Source organism: Grampus griseus (assembly GCF_964374135.1).
Source record: "Grampus griseus genome assembly, chromosome: 3".
Lineage (NCBI taxonomy): Eukaryota > Metazoa > Chordata > Mammalia > Artiodactyla > Delphinidae > Grampus > Grampus griseus.
Window position 1 is genome coordinate 54,048,383 of NC_139019.1, and position 22,371 is coordinate 54,070,753.

Sequence of the window (22,371 nt, forward strand, 5' to 3'; positions counted from 1 at the left end):
TAACTATCTCTTGTTTTCTGATCAAAGTAGCCTCTGGGTTGGAGGAAAATGTTGTAGTGCAAATCCTTATTATATTTCATCATTATTTATTGCGTTGTAAATGAATGTATTTAACAGTGCTAGTTTAGGAATTCTTGGTAAGTTTGGGAATTCTAATCATTTTTCTTTTTTTTTTAATTTTAAGATGGTTGAATTTTGCATATGCTAAGTGTTGGCCTTTGTGGGTGTGTGTAAGATGCACAGGAGAATGAGTTAGTGATGTTACAGGAGCACCAAAGCAACCATCACACTTTCGTTCAGTGTCCTTTTTCATTGTTCTTGCTTACGTGGAGCCCTTGTGCACAGGCTGGGCATCTCGGGGCTTTGAACAATGCCCTTGGCCAACCGTTAGTCCTAATTGCTGTGACTAATTTGCTGTGTGACCTAAAGACAGTAACATACTGAACTTTGGTTTTATCATCTGTAAAACAGAATTAATGACACTCTACCAAGCCAAGGCTTTCAGTGAGGCATCATCATCACAAGCAAGCCCCTAAAATACTAATTAGAGTATTAAAAAGGAAATCTTCTCGGTGAAAACCAAATACTCATTGATGCCAGTCAAAAACCTAAAAAACACATTTGCCACACACACATACAAAATTGTTTCTTAGACTTAAGTGATATGTTTAGACCTGAAGGAAATGAAAGGAATTGCGATTGTTTAGCTGCGGGAAATAAAGACCTGGGGCCGATTTAAACAGTTGAAAATTATTTGAAGAAGTGTTTTGTCTCCATAGTAATGAACTTTTTTTAGCTTCTCTGAGGCTATTCAAAGAAGAAATGAGGTTCAATTACAGCAGAGTTACATAAGTTAGATAGCAACAGTAGTGCTACCAATTCTTTGTAAGACATAAACTTGAACTCACTTCAGTTTCAATGAAAAGGGCAGTGAATTTGCCAAAGAGCTGTGTACGTGTTGCCTCAAAAAGCAAAAAAAAAAAAAAAAAAAAAAACACCACAAAAACACTGGAATAGTGCTTTGAAGATGTTTTCTAGTTAACTCCTGCATTCTTTCTACATTTGTGTGTCTTCATTACCTGTACCATTTGGTTGAGAGCTGTTTCAGAGTCTCTAATATGCCATCTGGGTATACTGTGTACTTTCTCTTTGCTGTACTTGGAGGTAATAATACTGCCAAAACCATGCTGGGTCAAAAAAAGAAAAAGGAAAAAGTCGTGTTTTTGGTGTATTTCTTTGTGAGGAGGTTTTCAGGTCGTCTTTTTCTCTTACGAAGCCAAAATTACAGTATCTTAGTAAATTACAACTCTTTCACTTTTATAATTGCTCATCATTTAACAAATAGCTCATTAGTTAAAAAAAAAAACAAAAAATTCTGAGCCTTGACAGAAGGAAGGGAAAACAATCTTCCTCAGCTGAATCTTGCCTAAGTAGTCTTAGCAATAAAGATTGCCACCTATTGGTTAAAGAAAAGAACTAAAACTAAAAAACGGTTTGCCACTCTTACAGGTAATGAGTGTGATCAAAACAGAATTATTTCGATGGTGCTCTGGGTTGAGGTACTTGAAAATGTGTGATTTGATGAGAATCTTTATTCTGTGCTTTGAACTTCGCATCACCAATAGCATTAAATTATAGCAGGTATTTCAGGAGAGGAGGTATGCTGCTCTCAGGATCCCTTTTGAAAGCATATTTTTTGAGACTGTCAGAATTCCATTGTAATAGAATATTAAGTGGATAAGGGCATTTTTATTTTTTTTTATTTTTTTAAGTGCATTTTTAATTGGACAAATGTTGGAAGCTTGATTTTGAAAACATTTTTCTAACTCTATTGTTAGTTTGGACTTCCCTTCAGTCCAGGCTTTGAAATCCAGCATTTCCTGTCCAACCAAAATGGGATGGGCTTGGTGACATGGGCCTTTCGTGCCTCTTGGTGCCAGGATCTGTTTTTCCCAGATGATGAGCGCTATATAGACGATGCTCTCTCCAGTGTCATCAAACATCCTTTTAAGGTACATTTGATAATAATTAAAAAAAAGTTCATATTTTGATGTTGAAAAGTCTCAAGTGGTTGTACACTGGAAAAATGTTCATTTTAATAATTTTTCCCCAATATTATGTGTATATAAATTCAATTTTTAGGAATACTTGTATTTAATTATAAAACAGCAGTGCAGCAATTTTTTTATTGTTAATAGTATTAATACCATCTTAAATCCACCTTCCCTCTGTGTGTCCTCAATATCTACAGATCCTTCACATCTTGAGATTATTAAAATTTACATAGGTAAGTGTTTCATCAGTGATTGTGTGTGTACACATATGTATATGTAGGTATATATCCTAACAAATTCAGGATTAAGGCCATCACTGCTCCTGTGTTCTCTCTTTATTTTTTGCTCATGTGTCTGTTTGTATTTGAAATTTTAAGCATTTTTATCTTAGGTACTTCCCAAATAATCATTTGATGCCCTTTGTTGGCATTGTATATTTGGTTAATTAATTTGACAAAGCCTGTTTACCACCAACACCGCCCTCCCGCCTCCCCCCAACACGCCTGGGAACTAAGTACTCTAACAGCTAAAGAAGAGGTGGTACAAGGAAAATTGGAAGAACCATATGTTATTTGCTTTAATTTGTACATAGTACACCTATATATGTGTGAAATATATATATATAAACTGTTATAAAGCAACATATTGATGAATTTAAATGAGTAGGCACAATAAAAACAAAAAGCAAACAGAAGAGTGGTTGGAGTGAGGCCATAATAAATCAAGGAATGTTTTTTGAAGGAGGTAAAACCTATTTATATTTTCCAGCTGATTCCTGTGGACATCAATAGTAGGCTTATACCTGGTGTATAATTTGAAAAGCTGAGATAGAGGAGAAAAAGGTAGCTTTGTGAACATTGTCAAAGAATTTAAGACCTGAGTGTTTTTATGCAGGAAAGTTGAAATGCATTGTTACAGTCAGTTTGTGTAATTTCCTTCTGTAAAGACCTGCCCATTTACCAGTAATGATACCTTCTTTCTCTTCTATTTTTGTCCCTTCCTTTAGGAAAAGGAATATATGCTTACTCATTATTTAAAATTCAGAGTCATTTTCCTGTTCCAGTTGGTGGGGTTCCTACCATTAAAGAAGAGTGGAATTAGGCACACGTGAAACTCTTCCCTCCTTAACTTGTGCTCTTTCCAACTATCCAACTTTTATCCCTTTTAAAATTCTACTCTTTCAACCATCAATTCTGTATAGTGGTTACCTCTCCTTGGTCTTTTTTGTAGTTTATTCCCATGAAAGCAGATGTACTGGGCTTTTTCAATGCTGCCCAAATGATCTGCCTTGGCAGTAAGAGGTCCTGTCACAGAATCCAGTACTTAAGCACACACAATCAAACTAATTAAATTCAAATTCATTTATAAAGAATATTGTATTAGGCAGTTGGACTTCATGACTAAAGTTTATTTCTCCAAAGGACATGTTAGTCCAACAGGCCATTCTAGGAATTCTGCTTCCCCTATAGCTCCTGTTACTGCACTACTATGATAATGATTTAACCTCCCATAAAGCTGCATTTTAATAGGTGTTTATAGGCATCACTTACCAAGCGTTTCAAGTATTCTTTGAATAGAAACTGCTGGGGAAAAAAAGTTAACACAGATACTTTCTCAATCAGGCCACCATTTGAACATTCTGCATAGAAGGCAGTTGGTAGATGATCTGGTGAGTAAATGAATATAGTCATTTATATTCAGATGGTATTTGTTTACCAATTAATAATATTTATTATTCAGATGGGTAAATGAATACCCAGCTCAGGCCAGTGACTTTCAGTTGTTCCCTCAGAGAACTGGAGGGGATTCCCTGGGTGCTTCTGTTCACAGTCATTTATTATGCGCTTATTTTTATGCCGAGTACTGGGCTGAATGCTGTGGTCGCCATAATGAATAAAGCAACCTCACCGCCTGCAGTGAAGCTCCAAAACCTAGTAGAGGGAAGCAAAGAGCATGAGCTTAGTGCCACCCGCTGTGTGAACAGTGAACCTCAGAAATGGAAGGAAGTGCCTTCCCTCACCTCTGCCACAAGCTCCTCTCCTGCATCACTGCCCTTCTCTCTGGGATATAGGTTGCTTGGGCTGCAGTGCCCTCTCCTCAGATTGTACAAGCAAGAGAAGTGAGTGGGTAGCCTCTCACAGAGTCTTGGGTCTCAGTGACAGTCCCCACTTGTTCCTTCCTGGCATTGCCAGGTCTCCTCTGACCCTTGCTTTCCACCCGTTGTAATTCCCCCAGCTCCGTCTCCGCCTGCGCCTCTAACAACATTGACAAAGAGGGGAGGACTGGATTATTCCTATTGCTCTTGAAATACTTAGATACAGAAATTATTATAAGTGGGTTAGGTTTCCATGTCTATTTACTAAAATTTCAGTTACCCGTGATGCCACTGAACTATGCTCATTTGTAGTTATCACCAGTGTAGCTATTGAAAATAACTTGTGAAGTAGACTTTGGTGGTCTAATCTGGGGACCTAACCACCTTTTATAACATTTCTGGGGGAAAATGTGTTCCAAGTTTTGCACAACCAACTTACAAACGAGCTTGGGAAACACAATCCATATGTAAGTCGGAGACTTCCTGTATTGACATTCAGCTGCGCTGGGAGAGTTTGGTTTTGCTAGCGCTTGTGTGTCCCCAGCCTTCTGTTCCTAAAAGCAATGCTGCTGGGGATTTTGAATTGACTCTCTGGGCTTCTTGAGGTTACACAATTCAAAACCTGCTTACCAGCGCCACCGAGCTAAAGGAAACTAATTCATATCCGAAAAGGTCCTTTAAATCAGAAGTGTGTGTGTTTGCCTTTTATGTATATACCTGCCGCTCCATCAGCTTGTTGCCCTGTGACTCTCCAAGGGACTAGGGAAGCAAGGGGAATGATTAATTTCCTGACACAGTAATCACCTCTTGGGTATTAAAGATTTGTCTTCAGAACCTCTCGGCATACAATGGGCTACTGCTATTGCTTTCAGATAAGGATCCCATTTAAACTATCCTAGGGTTTGTATTGTTTGTTTGGTTAGGTTTTCTGCCAGGGAGGTTCTTTAAGGTAGGTGATTCTTTAAGGTAGGTTAAAATTCCTGGATTCTAGATTTGATTTTAAAATAGCTATTTCATAATGTATGGTGGAAAAGTATTCTTGCTAAAACCTTTTTGGTAGCCCTGCTGTGCATGAGATGACCCAGAGGTTCTTGGTTCAGCAGATGAAAGGCATAAACAGTGTTTCTGAGTTGATTTTTCAATGTCCCCTGCTATGTTTAAAAAAACTTTTTTTATAATGAGTATGTCTTTCTGAGCCCTACTGGTCCTCAAGGTTTTTACTTATTTGACTGAACTTAGCGGGCTGGATATTTGTGAGCCGTTGACTGACACTCACAGGAAGTGCATCAGAGTCAGTCTGTAGGTTGAGGTTGGGGTGTGTGGAAAGGCAAGTTCCAGGAGCCCTGGATTCATCCGTTCGCCGATTTTGGATGGGAGAACCAGCTGCCAAAAGTAGGAGGCCTTTCTTATGGGCTAGAACAATTTTCTTTCAAATCTTCCAGCCTTTTCATTCGTCCATTTTTCAGACTTTGCAAGTTTGAAAATCAAGTCTTTTCTATCCAGAGAAAGGCACGAAGTTGACAGCGTTGATAGAGAGAGGAGGAAAACTCGGTGTCCTCCAACGAGAGCCTGAGACCCGGAGGTCTGCAGGGGCCCACCCTGCTGGGGGTTTGGTGGAGCCTTGGCTGTGTGCAGAAGGAATGGCTGACCATGGAGATGTTCCGGTTGGATCATGCATTTGGGCTTGGAAAGCCCTGCCTCAAGTTCACCGGCAGGAATGAGGCAGAATTCACAATGTGGTGTCTTAAGACCTTAAAGTTTGCCAAGTGTTTGAGCAATGCCTCACATCTCCCGTGGATGGGAAGAGCTGTGCCTTGTCCCACAGTAAATCCAGCAGAGATGAAAAAGGTCAGCCTCTTGCATCTCTCATGTGTTGTTTAGACTAAGACCTAGACCTTGTTAGACCCCTCTTGGCACACTGTCCTGAACCTGAGGATCCTCAGAATTACAGGCCCAATTTCAGGCCGACTTGAGGAGTTGGTGTCTGATGACAGGCAAGTACCTACATGTGTCTTTCATTATTCCGTTGCCTTAGGAGATGGTGTTTAAGTTGGCAGATAGACTTATTGAAAGCAAAGCTTGTCGCTGGTGAGATTACTGACTTCACCAAAAAAAAAAAAAAAAAAAAAAAGGATCAAATGCCAAGGGAGAGGGAGGGGAGTGTGTAGTATTTAAAAGTGTGGTGAAGCCATCAAGTTAACAAGAAAAAGTAGAATAAAATGTGGTTTCAATTTGTTGTACTGGGCTTGGGATGATAATGTTTCAATAGTAAACTGTAGGGGGAGAGAGAGAGAGAGTTTTCTGAATTTCAGAATCCTAGAAGTTATTTCGAAGGCTTAATTTGTTTCAGTCCCCAATTCTATACTATAGTAAATCAGTATTTTTTGCAGGACTTGCTGATGACGAGAACAAAGGTTAGCAGTTCCTAGGACGGAGGTCCCCAGCCTTTTTGTGGAAAGGAGCTACTTTTTATTTCCTGAAGCCTTGGGTTATGGGGCAGAGCGTCTTAGGAGTGTTGAATGACCCATCCTAACTCTTAGTAGTTCTTACCTATGCGACATCCCGCTGCCATCCAGTGGCAGCTGCCAGACAGCATGGTAGCTGTAAAATCTACCTCGTTTTGCTCTCCCTTCCTGAGCGTCCATCTTTCTGCTGCTTCTGGTTTGGGGTCTTTCCCCCAGATAGTACCCGACACAGTATTTGATGGGAAAACTTGACTATATGTCTCGCTTCAGTAATTCAGGGTGAACGTGCATTTACTTACCTTGTCCCTTCTTCCTAGCAATACTAATTATTTATCTGCATTGCTGTTTTTCCTCCCCAAATTACTGATAATGTGCATACTTTTTTTTTCTGTTTAAATTTTTTTAATTCCATCAAAGCAGTATAACATATACTTCCCATAAAACACTTTTTTAAAGAAGATCAACAAGGATTCTCTTACTGTTGAGAATTTATTTTCAATATACTCTTCCTTTAGAGGCACAAAATTGTGATCAATCGTGAATTTGCTTTCTGAAATGCAATCTAGCAAATATATTTTGAGACATGGTAGAAATGCTGATAGATCCACTCAGTTCTAACGCTGTGTGCATACTTTTTCCTTGAATGTTTTTGTTTCCTTGGCTAAAGAATTATGGCTGGTGGTATTTCTGCTATAACTGTTATAGTTTTAATTCAAAGTGGGTCTTCACTTATATCTTTGTGTTTATGCTTTGAGCTGTGGTGTCCCAGTTCCCAAGTATGTTTCATGACACTTATCCTACATTTCAGACAAAGTTTTATGTGTCCCATAGGATTCGAGCTGGACTCGGAGAAAGAGCCAACTAGCAAATGGAATTATTCTGTCTTGTGAAAGGTTCCAGCCCTTTTAAAACGCGACTCAGAGAGAAAACAAATATTCTTGGGAAGAAACTGGGTTTGTTAGTACTTGGAGAGAAATTTTCGGAAAGGAAAGAACATTTCCCCTGGCCTCAGGAGCACATTCAATGTGAAATATTACTGTTTTTAAAAGAGTTAAATTTATCTTTGGGTCATTTATCTGACTTGAAAATAAATGGATCTAGTCCTTACTAAAAAAAAAAAAAGATACAGAATCCTGTCTTAAATAAAATGATAGTTCAGTAAATTAGGTGAGATGTTCTCAACATCAGCTCTTCACTGAAAACAGCTGGGACTTACGGAGGTGTTTTCAGAGATCTTCAGGAGTTGGGGAATGGACGAAATGTGGCAGAAGTTAGTTCTGACTGCACGCATTTGCCTTGTCCGAGCTCTTTATGGTGAATGAAGCGCGTGCTTCCTACTTCCTTGTAGTCAGATTCTGTCAGCAGTTGACTAAGCAGGTGGAAGGTTTATTTAGTCAGAGGAATGACTGAAAACAATGAAGTATAAACCCATCGATAGCCATTCCAAGAAAGAGCTATTAATGTCTTCTTTTTATTTTCCCACAAATCCCTTTTTTGGTTTGTTTTCGTAACCTTTCTAGAATCTTGAGTGATTTTGAAACGTTTGCCATTTGGTCATAAATGTGGCGAGTGAATGGGAGCCTGTACACTTGGACGTGATATAAAGCAGTTGACCCACCAGTGTTGGGGCGAGCTTCTGAGGATGGTTCTACGAATGCCCGCCCTTCTGGCACCGTCAGCAAGTAGGAAGTGAACCAGGAGAGATTTGCTCTCGACAAAAGAATGATCTGCGTCCTAACTCTAAACGTACACTGTGTAGATGTTGCAGTGTTTGGTATGGTCAGTTCCCTTCTCTTGTCCTCTCCCCTTTTTAATTAGGGTGGAAAATGGAAAGTTTACTCAACAGAATTTTGAGTGGAATTTTAGATTTGAAAAGGACTGTAGGGATCATCTAGTCCAAATTGGAAAAAAAAAAAAAAGAAAATCCAAAGAGGATGAAAGATGTCGTGTTGGGATACTGGAATCTCTTCATAAAGTAGGAATCATCGTAAGGTGTTTTCATCTTAGACCTGTATCCAAAAGGGTATTTTTACAAAGACTTTGCTTTAGTGAAGTCTTCAGTTACAAAAATGGCCCTGGGTCAGGAATTCTAAGGACAGGGTTATGGGTATGTTTCCTGAACATGAGTTTAATATTTAAGTCATTCTTACCTTGGTGCTGGTCTGAATAGACTGATAATTGTTTGAGTTAGTCGCCATCTGTAACCTACTTTGTACAATTTTAATGTGATTTAAGGGAAGACACCCTTGGAAGTACTTAGCTATGGTTCATACCTATAATCAATCATGTTTCTTTTTTGGTCTTAAAACTTCATGTAATACAGAAAAGTAGATTGCATAAGTACAGTCTTTGTTTTTCAACGAGGCAAATGAAGCAGTATCTTAAATTAAATCAGGGTTTCCTGAGGTTCCGGAATCTTACTCCTAAATTTTCCACTGGGTAACCTCCAAATCCTTCTCTTGCCTCTGTCCCTAGTTGACATGAGTCAGGCCACGATTTGTACCACGAATGAATACGATGCTGCTCTGAGGCTGTACTTGCTGGGGAGAGAAATCCTTCAAGGGAAATAAACCTAGAATGGAATGTTAGTCTCTGGGTGGCTCCAGAAGCATTTTAGAGCTTAACTTCTGAGCTTCTAAAGGGGGTTGAAATTTAACAGCATCTAATTTTCTAAAATTACCAAAGGAGAATGGTATCGGCCTGTGATTTGCAAAGTACTCACTTTACAGTACTCTCAAAATTTTTGTCGGCTAAAAGCTTTTTCCGTGCCACAGATGTGGAAGGAATAGCCCACTCTTGCTGATAAAGGGAAGCTAGTGTTGAACGGGAACAAACAGTGAATTCAGGGCTTTTCCAGAGTCTTTGGAGGTATTCATTCTTGACCCAGCTATGTGCGAATAGCATCTTTATCCGGGTCAGCCTCTGATTCAGCCTCATCATCTACTTCAGCAATAGAGTAAACAAATGTCACTTGTTAGCTACTTCTTCCTGACCCTGACGGATCAAGCATTAATTTGAAGCCATGCTCCATGAAATAGTCCTTGGGGGAAATGGGTTAGTGATTTTATAAATGATAGTAGGGTTTGGGGAAAACACCTAAGCTTGCTTATAATGATTGTATGTATCTCCATTTTGATTCTCAGCCTCACTACTTTCATAGTATTCTTTTAGGATCCCAGCCTGACTTACCCACATTGCACTGCTTCTTATAACTTGGAAACTGAGGGCAAGAGAGAAACATGCCAGCTGTCGGTGTGAAGCAGCTACTCCCCTTCTGGCATTGGTGTCTGTGGTCTTTAATCACTCTTATAATGGAGAGATTATAATACACATGTTCATCAGAGTTCTTATGTCGACTGGAACATTATTTATGCTTTGCACAATTCCCAAGAGTGGTGCTTGGGACTTTGGTCTACAAGACATTTCACATTAAAATGCAGATAACATCTTCAAAATCCACAAAGACATGGGCTTTGCAGGCTTGGTAACTGAGTGCCTTTGTGGTGTGGTTTTATTCTTTTTTCTGAAGTACCTGGTTGCAAGTAGTGGGACACTGAACTCATAGGGACGTATTCACTAAATCTTTAAGACCAAGCAGCTGTTTATTCCATACAGCACATCATTCAAAACAACTTTGATGACCCCAGCTGGATGTTTTTCTGGTCTCAAATGATAACACCCTGAACTTATTTATTAACCCGGTCTTTCTCTGCCTCCCTTGACCATCCCCCTCTGCTTTTCTCTTTATCTAGTTTCTCTCTCGAGAATCAAAAAAAAAAAAAAAAAGAAAAAACATATAAGATCATTTTGTAATCTTTTAAGGGGTCTAGAAATTGAAGGCATTATTGTCACCTTTCTTTTACTGTTGTGGTGTGAAGTGGATTGTTGTTGAAGCGCTAACAGCCAGCATGGTTGGGCGTCTTAAATGATCATCTGGTCTCAGCTTTGCAAAATCCACCGTGAACTGGAGCATTTTAATGATCTTAATTAGACCCATTCTCATGATCCACTTCAGAGCAGAGTACTAAAGGACCATATATGTGGGTGTATGTTTTCAGAGAAGATTATGCCTGGAATTCTATAGAAGAATTCTGCAAGCAGACCTTACTAAAATCAGCCGTGTCCCTCTGATGTGATACACGAAGCTTTGTCTGTCATTTCCATTTCAGTGTGATTGTTTATCAGACCCTTCCCTTATAAGAGACTGGTTTTTGAGCGGGGATGGGAGGGGCGGGGGGGGAGTGGGGGAGTGCAGCGGGGTTGAAGTGGGTGGACGACAAGAGAGACCACGGGGCACTGAGTGGTCTCATGGCTTGGGGAGGAGGCTTAACAAGAGAGTGGGATAGTGGAGGAAGGAAAATATTGCCAAGTTGGGAAGAAGGTTTAGGAAGGGAAGATGGAGGCATTCAGGACAAGCCTCCTGGTTTTCAACTGTGTCGAGGCCTTGCCCTGTTGAAGAAGGTCAGTGCATCCACCAGGCCACTTGTAGCTTGATGCCCGGCCAGGTTGGGGTTGCACTTGTCCTGTGGTAGAGAGCGGCCTCCTCAGGGCGTGGCTACACCTGGGAGAAGCAGGTGTGGTACGTAGGCCACTGCATAGTTCACAGTCTGAGCTGGGAGCCCCAGAAAGAGATGAGGGCTGCAGGGCCCAGCCAAGCCCGGCTCACCTCCGCATCCTGTCTCATCTTTCTCCTCTTCAGTATTTTGAATTATAAGAGCAAGTAAAGGGGTTCATAACTCAAGGAAATGTGATAGATGACAGTAGAAGCTGTCCCCAAAGTTCCGTCTACCTGCACATTTCACCCCCTCTCATCTACCATGCAGCCATTACCATGACGGAGTAACCCAATAATACAGGCCTGACCTTTAGTAATTTAATGTTGGTCCTTTCATGCCTTTGGCTTACTGTCTGTGAAAGACCCTAAAAGGGAGCAATGTAGTCTTGACAGTTGGGTAGGACGGGGAAGGGGGCTTTCACTGCTCTGTGAAGTTATGACACTTTTACTTGCATCCTGCAAAACAGTATTCTCCTTCCTTTGTTAGACTGTTTTTGCAGAACAGGTTAATTGATATTTTCAAACATTCACTGTATATGGTGTTACTTAGGGTTTTGCTTGTTTGTTTGGTTTGTTTTTTATTTTTTCTAACACCATAACATCTTTTTATTGTTCATCAGTAATCTCTGAGTTATTTATACACCATCTTCAGGTGCTGGGTAAGGAAAGATCTATTACTTATGGTTGCTAAAATCGTGGTGATACGTTACTTTAGGGTTTATATTCAGTATTGTTAACAGAAATAGATAACACAGTTGCTCAATTATTTTCAAACAGCAAGTTCAGTTCGTAACATTGTTCAGAGAGCACTTGAAAAGATCTTAGAAATGATCTTAGAAAAGATCTTAAGCCACTCCGTATAGTTTATGTCTAAGAGAACTGAGGTCCAGAAAGAGTCAACTTAGAAGAGTCCAACATTCATTCATCAAAAGGTTTTTTGTGTCAGGCACTTGACAAATCACAGGGTCCAGTGATTGACATCCTTGCTCTAGATCCCTGCCTAGAGACACCACCCAGTGGAAAAGAGGCAGAGGTGTCATTTGAACCTGACTGAAGCTAATTCTAAAGTGATGCTCTTTCATGACGTTAAGTAAACTGCCTCTTAATTAAGCACCTCAAATGGATCGTAATCTGTCCTAAGTTTCGTCTTCCAGTTGTCCTCTTAGAACAAAAATTCTTGAACATTTGGGGTGAAATGGACCTCTTTATAAATGCACTCAGTCAGTTGATCACATCCTCTGTGTCCTGGTACAGTGAGTTTGGGGCACATTCCAGGAGTGACCTCCCAAAGCCTATTCTCTTGGTGATCTTTAGCCACTTCCTTGAAATATGGGTTTACATCTGAAGTGAAGCTCCCCTGGCTGTATGGACCCAGTTTTACAAACCGCACACTTCCTCCTGAGAGCCAGTTTCCTAGGTATCACCATAAAGTAGCACATTCTACCAGAGTTTCACCTGCAGAGTCAAACCCTAAAACCATTCACATGGACACCTCAGAAGCCATGCTACCCTGATAAACTCTCTGTGTCAACTGCCTTACAAAGGGCAAACTCTTGCGAACCTCTGCTTAGCAGTTCAGGCATCGTGCCCCTCACTGCCTTCAGGCCTGGAGGCCTTATCCCAGAAGGAGCCCAGAGGTCTCAGCAGGACGCTCACTGCAAATTTCTGTTCTTTTCTCGTCCCCTTTCCTGAATCAGAAGTTTTGATTCAGTGCCTTTTAGCTCTTTCTGATGTTATCACGTCATCTGAGGTAGAAGCTGCTTGCCACTTCCAGCCTCTGCCACCCATAAAACATTTCACATTTGGAGAAAACAATAGCAGCTTGAGTTTTTAAAGGAAACAGCTTCTCTTCTGGGATCAAACTGAAAGCAGATATCTGAACTGTGAAACTTTTTTTTTGTTGTTTTTAAGAAGTATCTGGAGCTGGATTGAAGCGTCGTGTTCCATGTACTTGGACAAAGTCAAGTTTTAGGACTAGAAGCAGGCAGCATGGGCACCTGCTTCAGGAGAGACAGCCTTTGACAGCACAGTCTTCCTCTTACGTTTCTCCACCGTTGTCCACAGCCCTGTGTTTTAGCAGAAGTTTGAAGTCCAGAACACACTTACTGTTAAAACCCACACAGTCGACAAATAGTCTCCAAGGTTTCATAAGAATGGATACATTAAATTATATGTTCTGGAAAGAGTGGTTGTATTAGAAACTTTGAACATAAAGATGCTGGGCTGTAAAAAATACCCACATTGGACCATCTTATCAGAAAGAACACTCCCTAAGGTGCCTGCCTGTGCCTGTGAGAGTAGGTAGACATTTTGACCTCCGCCCTTTCATTCTGACTTCTGTTCATTTATCCTGTAGCAAATATCAGGCATGTTAACGATCCCAAATTTTATAAATGAAATTATTGCAGCTCGCGCTGTCAGGATGTGAACCTAAGCAGACCTCATATTTTCTGACTTAATAGCCAGACTGTAGCAGCCTTCCCTTGATAATGGAAGCTTCTGTCAGCTGCAGTCAGCAGCCTGTCTCTAACAGGAGGTACCCAGACACATTGAATGCAAATTTCAAGGGTAACTAGTAACAGATGGAGAGCCACCAGGTGAAGCAGTTTTACTAATCATGGCATTTCTGAAGAACCGACTTACAGGTCTGCCTAATGTCCTGACCCTAGGCCAGGCACTGTGATGGACACCAGGCTTCTGCTGCCTAGCCTTCCAGAAGGTTCTTAATGTATAATGAACCCTGCAGGTACCCCAGCTCCCAGTCAGCCTGGACTCAGTGCCTTCACAGTATGGTTAAAGCTGGTTGTACTCATTACACACTAAAAGTAAAGAACTCAGAACTCTTAATTGATCTTTTGGAATATAAGGAATATGGTTCTTTTTTGTATATCTTTTTTGTATTGATCCCAAAGCTAACGTCTTCTGCAGATAACCAAATTCACACTGAGACAAACTGAAGGCTGTCCTTCTAGGGCTGTGCTGCCCAGTACAGGGTCCACCAGCCACATGTCACAGTCACGTGTGGGAAATGCGGCTAGTCTAAATTGAGATGTGCTGTGAGTGTAAAAAAAGAAATGAAAAATGTCAAATAGCTCATTGATAACTTTTATACTGATCATATTTTGAAGTGATAGTACTTTGGATATATATTATTTAAAAAAGGATTAAACTTTCCTCTGTTTCTTTTTGCTGGTAACGTGGCTATTAGAAAATTTTAATGTATATGGCTTACATTTGGACCCCACCATCAAAGGTACTGAAAGCCATCTTTCTCTGAATTTCTGGTATAAACTCAACTATTTTGCATATTCTGTTGGATTTCTTTTCATGTATATCTGTGTCTTTTCTTCCAAAATGAACTGTTACCTGGTCAAAGACAGGACCTTGGAAATGGTCCATCTCATACTATGATTTTCAGCGATGGAGAGGGTGAGTGTTCGCCATGCCTGGGGAGTTCTCTCCTTTGTGGGACAGAGCACATATGCTCAAACTCCTGTAGAATATCATAGAATTCAAAAAATATGGTTAATAGGGACATGGGCCAGTCAGGGAGTGCTGTTCTCTCTCTCTCTCTCTTTAAAATATTTATTTAATATTTATTTATTTAAAAATATTTTTTAATATTTATTTAATATTAATATTTATGCTGGGTCTTAGTTCTGGCATGCAGGATCTAATTCTCTCACTAGGGATTGAACCTGGGTCCCCTGCATTGGGAGTGCAGAGTCTTAACCACTGGACCGCCAGGAAAGTCCTTAGGGAGTGCTGTTCTCTCTCTCTCTCTTTTTTTAATATTTATTTATTTAAAAATATTTTTAATATTTATTTAATATTTAATATCAATTATTAATATTTATGCTGGGTCTTAGTTCTGGCATGCAGGATCTAATTCTCTCACTAGGGATTGAACCTGGGTCCCCTGCATTGGGAGTGCAGAGTCTTAACCACTGGACCGCCAGGAAAGTCCTTAGGGAGTGCTGTTGAACTCTCTGCTTTCCAGGTCTGTCCTTTGACTGGAGAACTCTCGTCAGCTTTGCTTTTTTCCTAACTCTATGGTCTGGCTCTTGGCCATCCCAGTTTCCGGAGTAGTGCACTGGGCTGCACCAAGGAAAGGTGCAGTCTTTAAAGAAAACATGTGCCCTATGGCACTCAGAGGGAATGACACACAATTAGTACAGAAGGATCCCTTGCAAGGAAGGTGCCGTCTTGTTCTCTAAACCCCTCTCAGTTAAGTCCTGGCTCTGACTGGAGCAGCTGTGTGAGCCTGGACAAAGCACTTAACCTCTCTGAGCCTCAGTTTTCTCCTGCGTAAAATGGGGATGCTGATAGAACCTTCCTCATAATCTAATAATTTCAGTAAAGCAATTTAGCACAGTACTTGACACATCACAAATGTTACCCGTTACTATTATTACTATGGTGGTAATGAGAGCCTCAGCTACTAAGAGCAGTCTTGAATGTTTTATTCCTGGTCTTGTGTGATTTGGGATTATTCCTACTGCCACATTTTTGAGAATGAATTATTTTTCAAATGACTGAATGGCCAGTCCCAGTCCCAAGTCCAGAGGTTGTACTGGACTTGGGACTGCTCTGTTCCCCAAACCCGAAGATCTAGGGTTTGGGGAACAGAGCAGTTTCCTCTGAGTATCTAATTCACCCCTTTACCTCTTTCATCACTGATATTTGTACTCACTGACTGCATAGCATAGATCACCAGCTCATTTTGCATGGACCCGCCCATCTCTTAGAACCCAGCCGGTCATTGGGCGGAAATCTCAAGATGTTGAAAGGAACTGCATTGACAAGCAACTTGATTCAGAAACTCAGAAGACGGTGAACAGGAGAAAACTCCCTGTAGGAGAAATCACAGGTGAAGTAGAAAGAGCAGGACCCTTGGATTCAGACAGATGTGGGTCGTGGTATGTGCCCTGGCAAACACTAGTCAAGCGATCTTGCCGTAGCCATCTAACCTCTCCTGAGTCTTCCCCACGTACACAATGAGACCGATGGACTTTGCAAGGCTGTTACCGTGACTCAAGGAAATGGCCTAAGGGACTAGAGCAGTATCTAGGCCAGTGACTGCTCAGCCCTCCCGCCTTCCTCACTTGGCCTGACCCTCACTCTCCATTTCCTGATCTGCCCTCCCCCCACCCCCCTAAACCATGGTATATAGAAGCCAGTTAGTGTTACATTCCCTGACTTGTAGCAGCCATGGCTTTGGAGTACATTTAAGAGCATGTGGTTACTTGTCTTCCGTTAGATCCATGTACAGAAATGTGAGAAAGGTTTTAGTTCTTTTGAATTTACTGTTCATTCTGGCAAAGTGAAAGTTTATATCTCACTTAAAAACACTTTCAAAAAAGTTTCCCCTTCCCTGTTAGAAATTGTAAACTATCTTAATGAAATATAACTAAATTTTGCCGTTTTCCCACTTACTTAATTTATTGAATTTATCCCCCCCCCATATTTGAAGTAAGTTGTTGCTTGATGCCAACACCAGCCATCCCCAGGTGCCTGTGATTTTTGCCAGCTTTGCAACAATATGGTGGCTAAAGGGAATATAGAATTATTTTTAGAGTAATTCATGATTAAATGCAATTTAGTATTTTATATTGGCCATGTGATCTCCTTGACGTTAATCTTCAAATCATGGAATTTTAAGAACTAGAAATTATTTTAGAACTTCTTATCTAAACTTTACCACTTCAAGACCCAGAGATATTAAATGTTTTCCCCAAAGTTCCCCAATCTGTTATTGCCAGATCTAGAACTCATGTCCTTACCTATCATCTATTTCTTTTTCTACTATGGCACAGTGGCTTTTCAATTGTTTTTCATATGATAGAATAATAATCCTGCATAGGTATGGCATTTAATAGAGTTTTTTTTTTTTTTTTTTTTTTTGCGGTACGCAGGCCTCTCACTGTTGTGGCCTCTCCCGTTGCGGAGCACAGGCTCCGGACGCGCAGGCTCAGCGGCCATGGCTCACGGGCCCAGCCGCCCCGCGGCATGTGGGATCCTCCCGGACCGGGGCAGGAACCCGTGTCCCCTGCATCGGCAGGCGGACTCTCAAACTGCGCCACCAGGGAAGCCCAGCGCTTTTTTTTTTTTTAAACAGAAGTCACAGAAAGGATGCAATGTGTTAAAAGACCCTGATTTTTAGTTTCTCCAATAGATTACATTCAAGTAATAGCCAAAAAGTATTTTACAGACTAAAATTAAAGTCTTTAGTCTTTAAAAGGCTAATGCAAAAAGTGACCAATGGGGGGAAGCTAATACAGCCTTTTGGATTAATTAGCTTAACTTCGCCTAGCCCCTTTTAAAGAATTACCCAAGCTCCTGTTGAAGCCAGCAAAAAACATCTGTTGACTTATTTATAGCCACAATTTCTAAGAAGCATATTCTATAGCAGATGAAAAAGTAGTTGACAGCTCATAATTCATAAAGTTACTGAGGCCTAATCTAACAGAACAAAATGTACAAAACTCGCTCCCGTGGTTCAGGCCCTATCACTTCCCTTTTAACTGAAGACAGAAGTGGTGCAACAAAGTGAAGCATAGGTTGCTCTGGTGGTTAAGAAAGAGGTGACTGGGTCCTTTTGTTCATTAACAACATCACAGGTATTGCAATATCTCCATTGTAGGAAACCAGCATTTTTCTGACCATTCCCACTTTTCACTGGAAGTTTGAACAGGGTGCGACCTACAGATTGTTACCAACGTCTTTTCTATCAAGAATCTGAAGGGTTGATGAAAATGACTGATTGAATACTTCTGTATCTGGGGCAAGCTTAACTTTTTTCTTCATTCGTTTTCTTTGACCACTTGTTATATTTGACATAGCCACTATGATATAGTCAGCCCTGCTGAATTTTAAGCAATTATAAACATACACCCACTCCTCAGATGTCACCTATCTATATTTTTTAGTTCACTTCTGATCATCTTTTTGGAAACATAGTCAGATATCTTTCTAAAATCAATATGTTTAATATTTTGCTTCTGGTCTAGACAGGAAATCCTGTCTATCACAGTTTTTTTTTTTAAAAAAGGTAGATTAGTCTGGTACAAATAAGTCTTATAGCATAGTACTATTTATTACCCTGTGCTTTTTTTTGAGAATGTAATGATATGATCCAACTGCTGCCCAAATTGACCCATCTAAAATTGTTATCTTTAAAAAGAAAATCATATCCAGAACATGTCCATGGATTTCTTTAGCTGAGAGGTGAATAGCCTCTTGTTCATTTCACTGTTGGTTTTTGTACATTGTGAGATGAGAGAATTTATTAGCCCACAAGAATTACTCACATTTGTCTGAGGTAGTGAAAGTATTGCTCTGTTTTTTAAAAACTCTGATCCCTCACACGATTGTTAATGGTTGTGTTTACCTTTGTCTCACAATTGCTACCCTTTATTGTATATGTGTTTAAAAAACATTTAATCAAAAAGTAGGATTAAATACTATCTTCCCTTCTTAGTTTTCTGTGCTAGCTGATAGGGAATTTTCTGTTCGGTTATTTTCAGGCCCCTTGTCTTTCTTGCCTTTATTTTCTTTTTCTTTCCAATCCTATAGACACGTCATCTTTTTCCTTTTCTCTGCCTCTTTGATCATGAGCATTTTAACTCCCTTCATATACTTATTAAGCATATCGTATTAATATTTCATTTTGGAGTCTTTGAAATATAAGTTACTGTATATATATATATATATATATATAATATTTTTTTGGTACATTTTTTGCTGGGCCCTTTCTGCATCTGATGATTAACGAAGATAAGTCCATTTGTACCTTGCTGAAAGTGATGTTAGCCAACTATATTTAGCTTAACAAAACCCATTACATCCTTGGGGAAGAATGTGCTTAGTTTAGCCTTATGAGAAAATATTTAATAAATGCTGTCCTGAAAATATTTAGCCTGGCTGAGTGGACTGGCAAGAGTTGAATCCTGATAAAGCCGAGGTGATGGCGAGAAGCCGGCCCTCCAGTCCAAGCTCAGGTTGAACAAACGCACCTCTTGTCACTAAGGGTTGTAGCTGTGGGTGTCTCCTGTTGCCAGGTGCTTCACCATCAGTATCCTGCAAAGATTTTCCACCCCCTTCTCATGGCTCCAGAATGGCATCATGCAGCAGGTCTGCCTAAGGAGGAAATGAGGTTCACGGAGCGGTTTTATGGCCAGCTTGGAAGCTGATCTGTTCTTTAAAACCCTAGCTTTACGACGGACTGCTGGCATGTCTTTGACCAACTTGCTGAACTTAGCCTCAGTTTCCTCCTCTGTAAAATGGGGACAGTTACAATACCACACAAGGTTCTGCACACGAAATGAGATAAAGCACACAAAGCATTGAGCAGTTTTCAACACTTATTGTTCAATACTATCAGTAGTATTGGGAACTAATACTGCTAGTAGATGGGAACTATCAGTAGTAGTAGTACTAGTAATAATGTGTTAGGTCAGCCTTTCTAATACATCCTTGCCTTCCCGCCACCATCCGCCTACCCACTAAATTTAAAGAGCTGAGTTTTCTTGAACGTGGCAAGGTAGGAAAAGCTCTGATGTGGACATCAGAACTGAGTTCTAGCCCTTGGCCTGAACTTCTGTGGGACCTTGGGCAAGTTGTGACCCACGCAATCTCACCCCACACCGTGGTCCACAGATGCACAGAGCAGTAGTAATAAGGTCACACTACTTGGCCTGCGTTTTGCTGGTGATCTTTAACTGAAGCCTTCCATCAGCCAGAACCTTGGAAGAGAAGAAAAATGCTAATCTCTCTCTTTTGGTATCTAATTGGGTATAATAGCAGATCTAATTAAGGTTGATAGCCAGACCCTCTGAGTTAGGCAGCCTCACTTGCCTGACACATGTTTAGATGTTGGGCCACGGGATCTGGTATAAGATCAGCCCATGAAGCCAGGACATTTAGGCAGCAAGTTATCAGTGTGGAGGTTAATCGTTGGGAGTCTGTCTCCCACAGACATCTGGATTTCCTCTCTCTGATTGGTGGATTCACTCTTAATCCTTGCTACTCAAAGTGTGGTCTGAGGACCAGCAGCCTGGGCATCACCTGGGAGCTTGCTGCAAATGCAAAATCCTGAACCTCACCCTGATCTACTGAATCAGGTTATTAATCCACATTAAAGTTTAGGAAGCACTGCCCTAAACATCTGCTCTTGGGAGTATTCTGTCTGGCACAGAGGATGTTTACTAAATACTGGTAGAATTTGTATTTGGCATTAATTTTTTTCTAGATTTACAGCTTCTTTCCTCTCTTTGGGTATAACATGTTGATGTGTTAGGTAGCTCGGATTGCCATGACAAAATACCATATCCTGGGTGGCTTAAACAACAAAAATTGGTTTTCTCAGTTCCGTTCATGTGGCAGGTCTGAGATCCAGGTGCCAGCATGGTTGAGTTCTGGTGGGGGCCCTTACCTGGCTTGCAGACAGTGCCTCATTTTGTGTTCTCATGTGGCAGAGAGAAAAAGAGGAAGCTCTCTGGTGTCTCTTCTTATAAGGGCACTAATCCCATCATGATGGCCCCCACCCTCATGATGTCTACTTAATTACCTCCCAAAGGTCGCATCTCCAAATACACTCACATTGGGAGTTAAGGCTTCAACATGTGAATTTGGAGGGATGCAGTTCAGTCCACGGCACCCGATTTCTACACCTTACTTTGAGATGCATCCAAAAAAGTAAGATGGGCTGATGGAAAGATATGTAATAAATATAGTAAATATTTAAATATAGTAAATGTTAATTATAGAGTCTAGGATGAGGATATATGGACATTCACTGTACAGTTCTTTCTGGTATGTTCACAATTGTCAGAGAAAAAGCCCTGCTCTTTCTTTAGAACAGAATCTGGTGGTTCTTTTTTCTGATTTCCATCCGGGCTTTCTTAAAACTGCCTCACTGGACAGCTTTGCCTCTTTGGCAGTGCCCCCCTCTGCCCGCTCTCCTTGGTCAGCCAATGTCCTGCTTCTTCGCTGTTAGTTAGTGAGGTTCCAGCCTCCACTGAAATGCTTCTTTCTGGTCTCTGGTTTCCCCAGTAGTGTCCTTCTGTCCAGTTTCTCTCTTACCTCCGCCCTCTCCTGATCAGAGTATCCTTCAATTCTTGTGAGATTGGGGTTTCTCAAGTTAACATTGGAAGAGGCTTCTGTATTGTTTTTAAGCATTTCTACCATTTTCTGCCTTTGACGGTGAAATCTGCTGTCAGATAAAAGTGGGAGAGAAGTGAGTGCCATGCTCTGCCCCTAGGGAGAGAGCATGGCTCACCTGGGGCCCCAGCCTCCCTCTTGTTGTTCATGGGGCTCCCATTGTTTTCTCTTTATGACCTTAATTATCTGCAGTTCAAGATGTTTTCTAGTGACGGGTGATGTACTGACTTGTATATTTGGGGAGAAGCTCAAAAGCTCGTGTTATTAGGGTCGTTTTACTTGAACACACCAGAAAGTACTATGGCTGCCCACTTGTAGGATGGGGCATCCAGTATCTGTGTGTCATGTGACACCCTTGCCACAGTTACCCTTAAATTAGCCTTGGTGTGAAGTTCGGGGAAACTTATCACAGGTTTCTCTCCTTGACTGGGACTTGTAGACTCTGGTGGAGAGAAACAGGTCCAGGCTGAACTCAGGGACACTATTCATGAGCTTTGTGACCAAATGACTTAATTTCTCTCTGTCTCCCCACCTTTAAATTGAGGGTGATAAGGAACTGGTATGAAAAATAAGCGAAAGCATGTCCGTAAAATACTGAGTGTGGAGGTGTGAGTCCTCATTGATGTTCAGTAATAGTCATGCACCCAAGAAACTCAGGGCCCATTGGGTATGTGTCACATGATTTTCCCTTCTTTCCTTCCTTTTTGGGGCCTCTCAGTCACACTTCATACAAAATCTTTCTAAGCCAACAGACCAAAGGATCAACTTCCCTTATAAACCATTAGCCTCCGAAATCCCGGGGACTCAACTATAAATTATTTTCCTGGTGGGGAGAGGTGGGTGTTCCCTTCTCTTCCCCATTTATCTCCTGCCCAGAATCTTAATTTGCTGTATGCTGTAAATTGTAATCTTTAAATCAGACTCCAATTTAGGTGATAAGCATCACAATTAGGCTAGCCTGTCAAAAGATTAAGTGTAATCTTGCATTTCAATCTCCACGCAGAGGCTTTAGCGAGGCCATCAGAAGCGAAGCTGTAATGT

General features: G+C 40.8%; 1 protein-coding gene across 2 annotated transcripts in view; it reads left to right on the plus strand.

Annotated features, from left to right (window-relative positions):
• PIK3R1 (phosphoinositide-3-kinase regulatory subunit 1) overlaps positions 1–22,371 on the plus strand; it is a 168,493-nt gene that overhangs the window by 111,118 nt on the left and 35,004 nt on the right. The gene's annotated exons all lie outside the window — the stretch shown is intronic.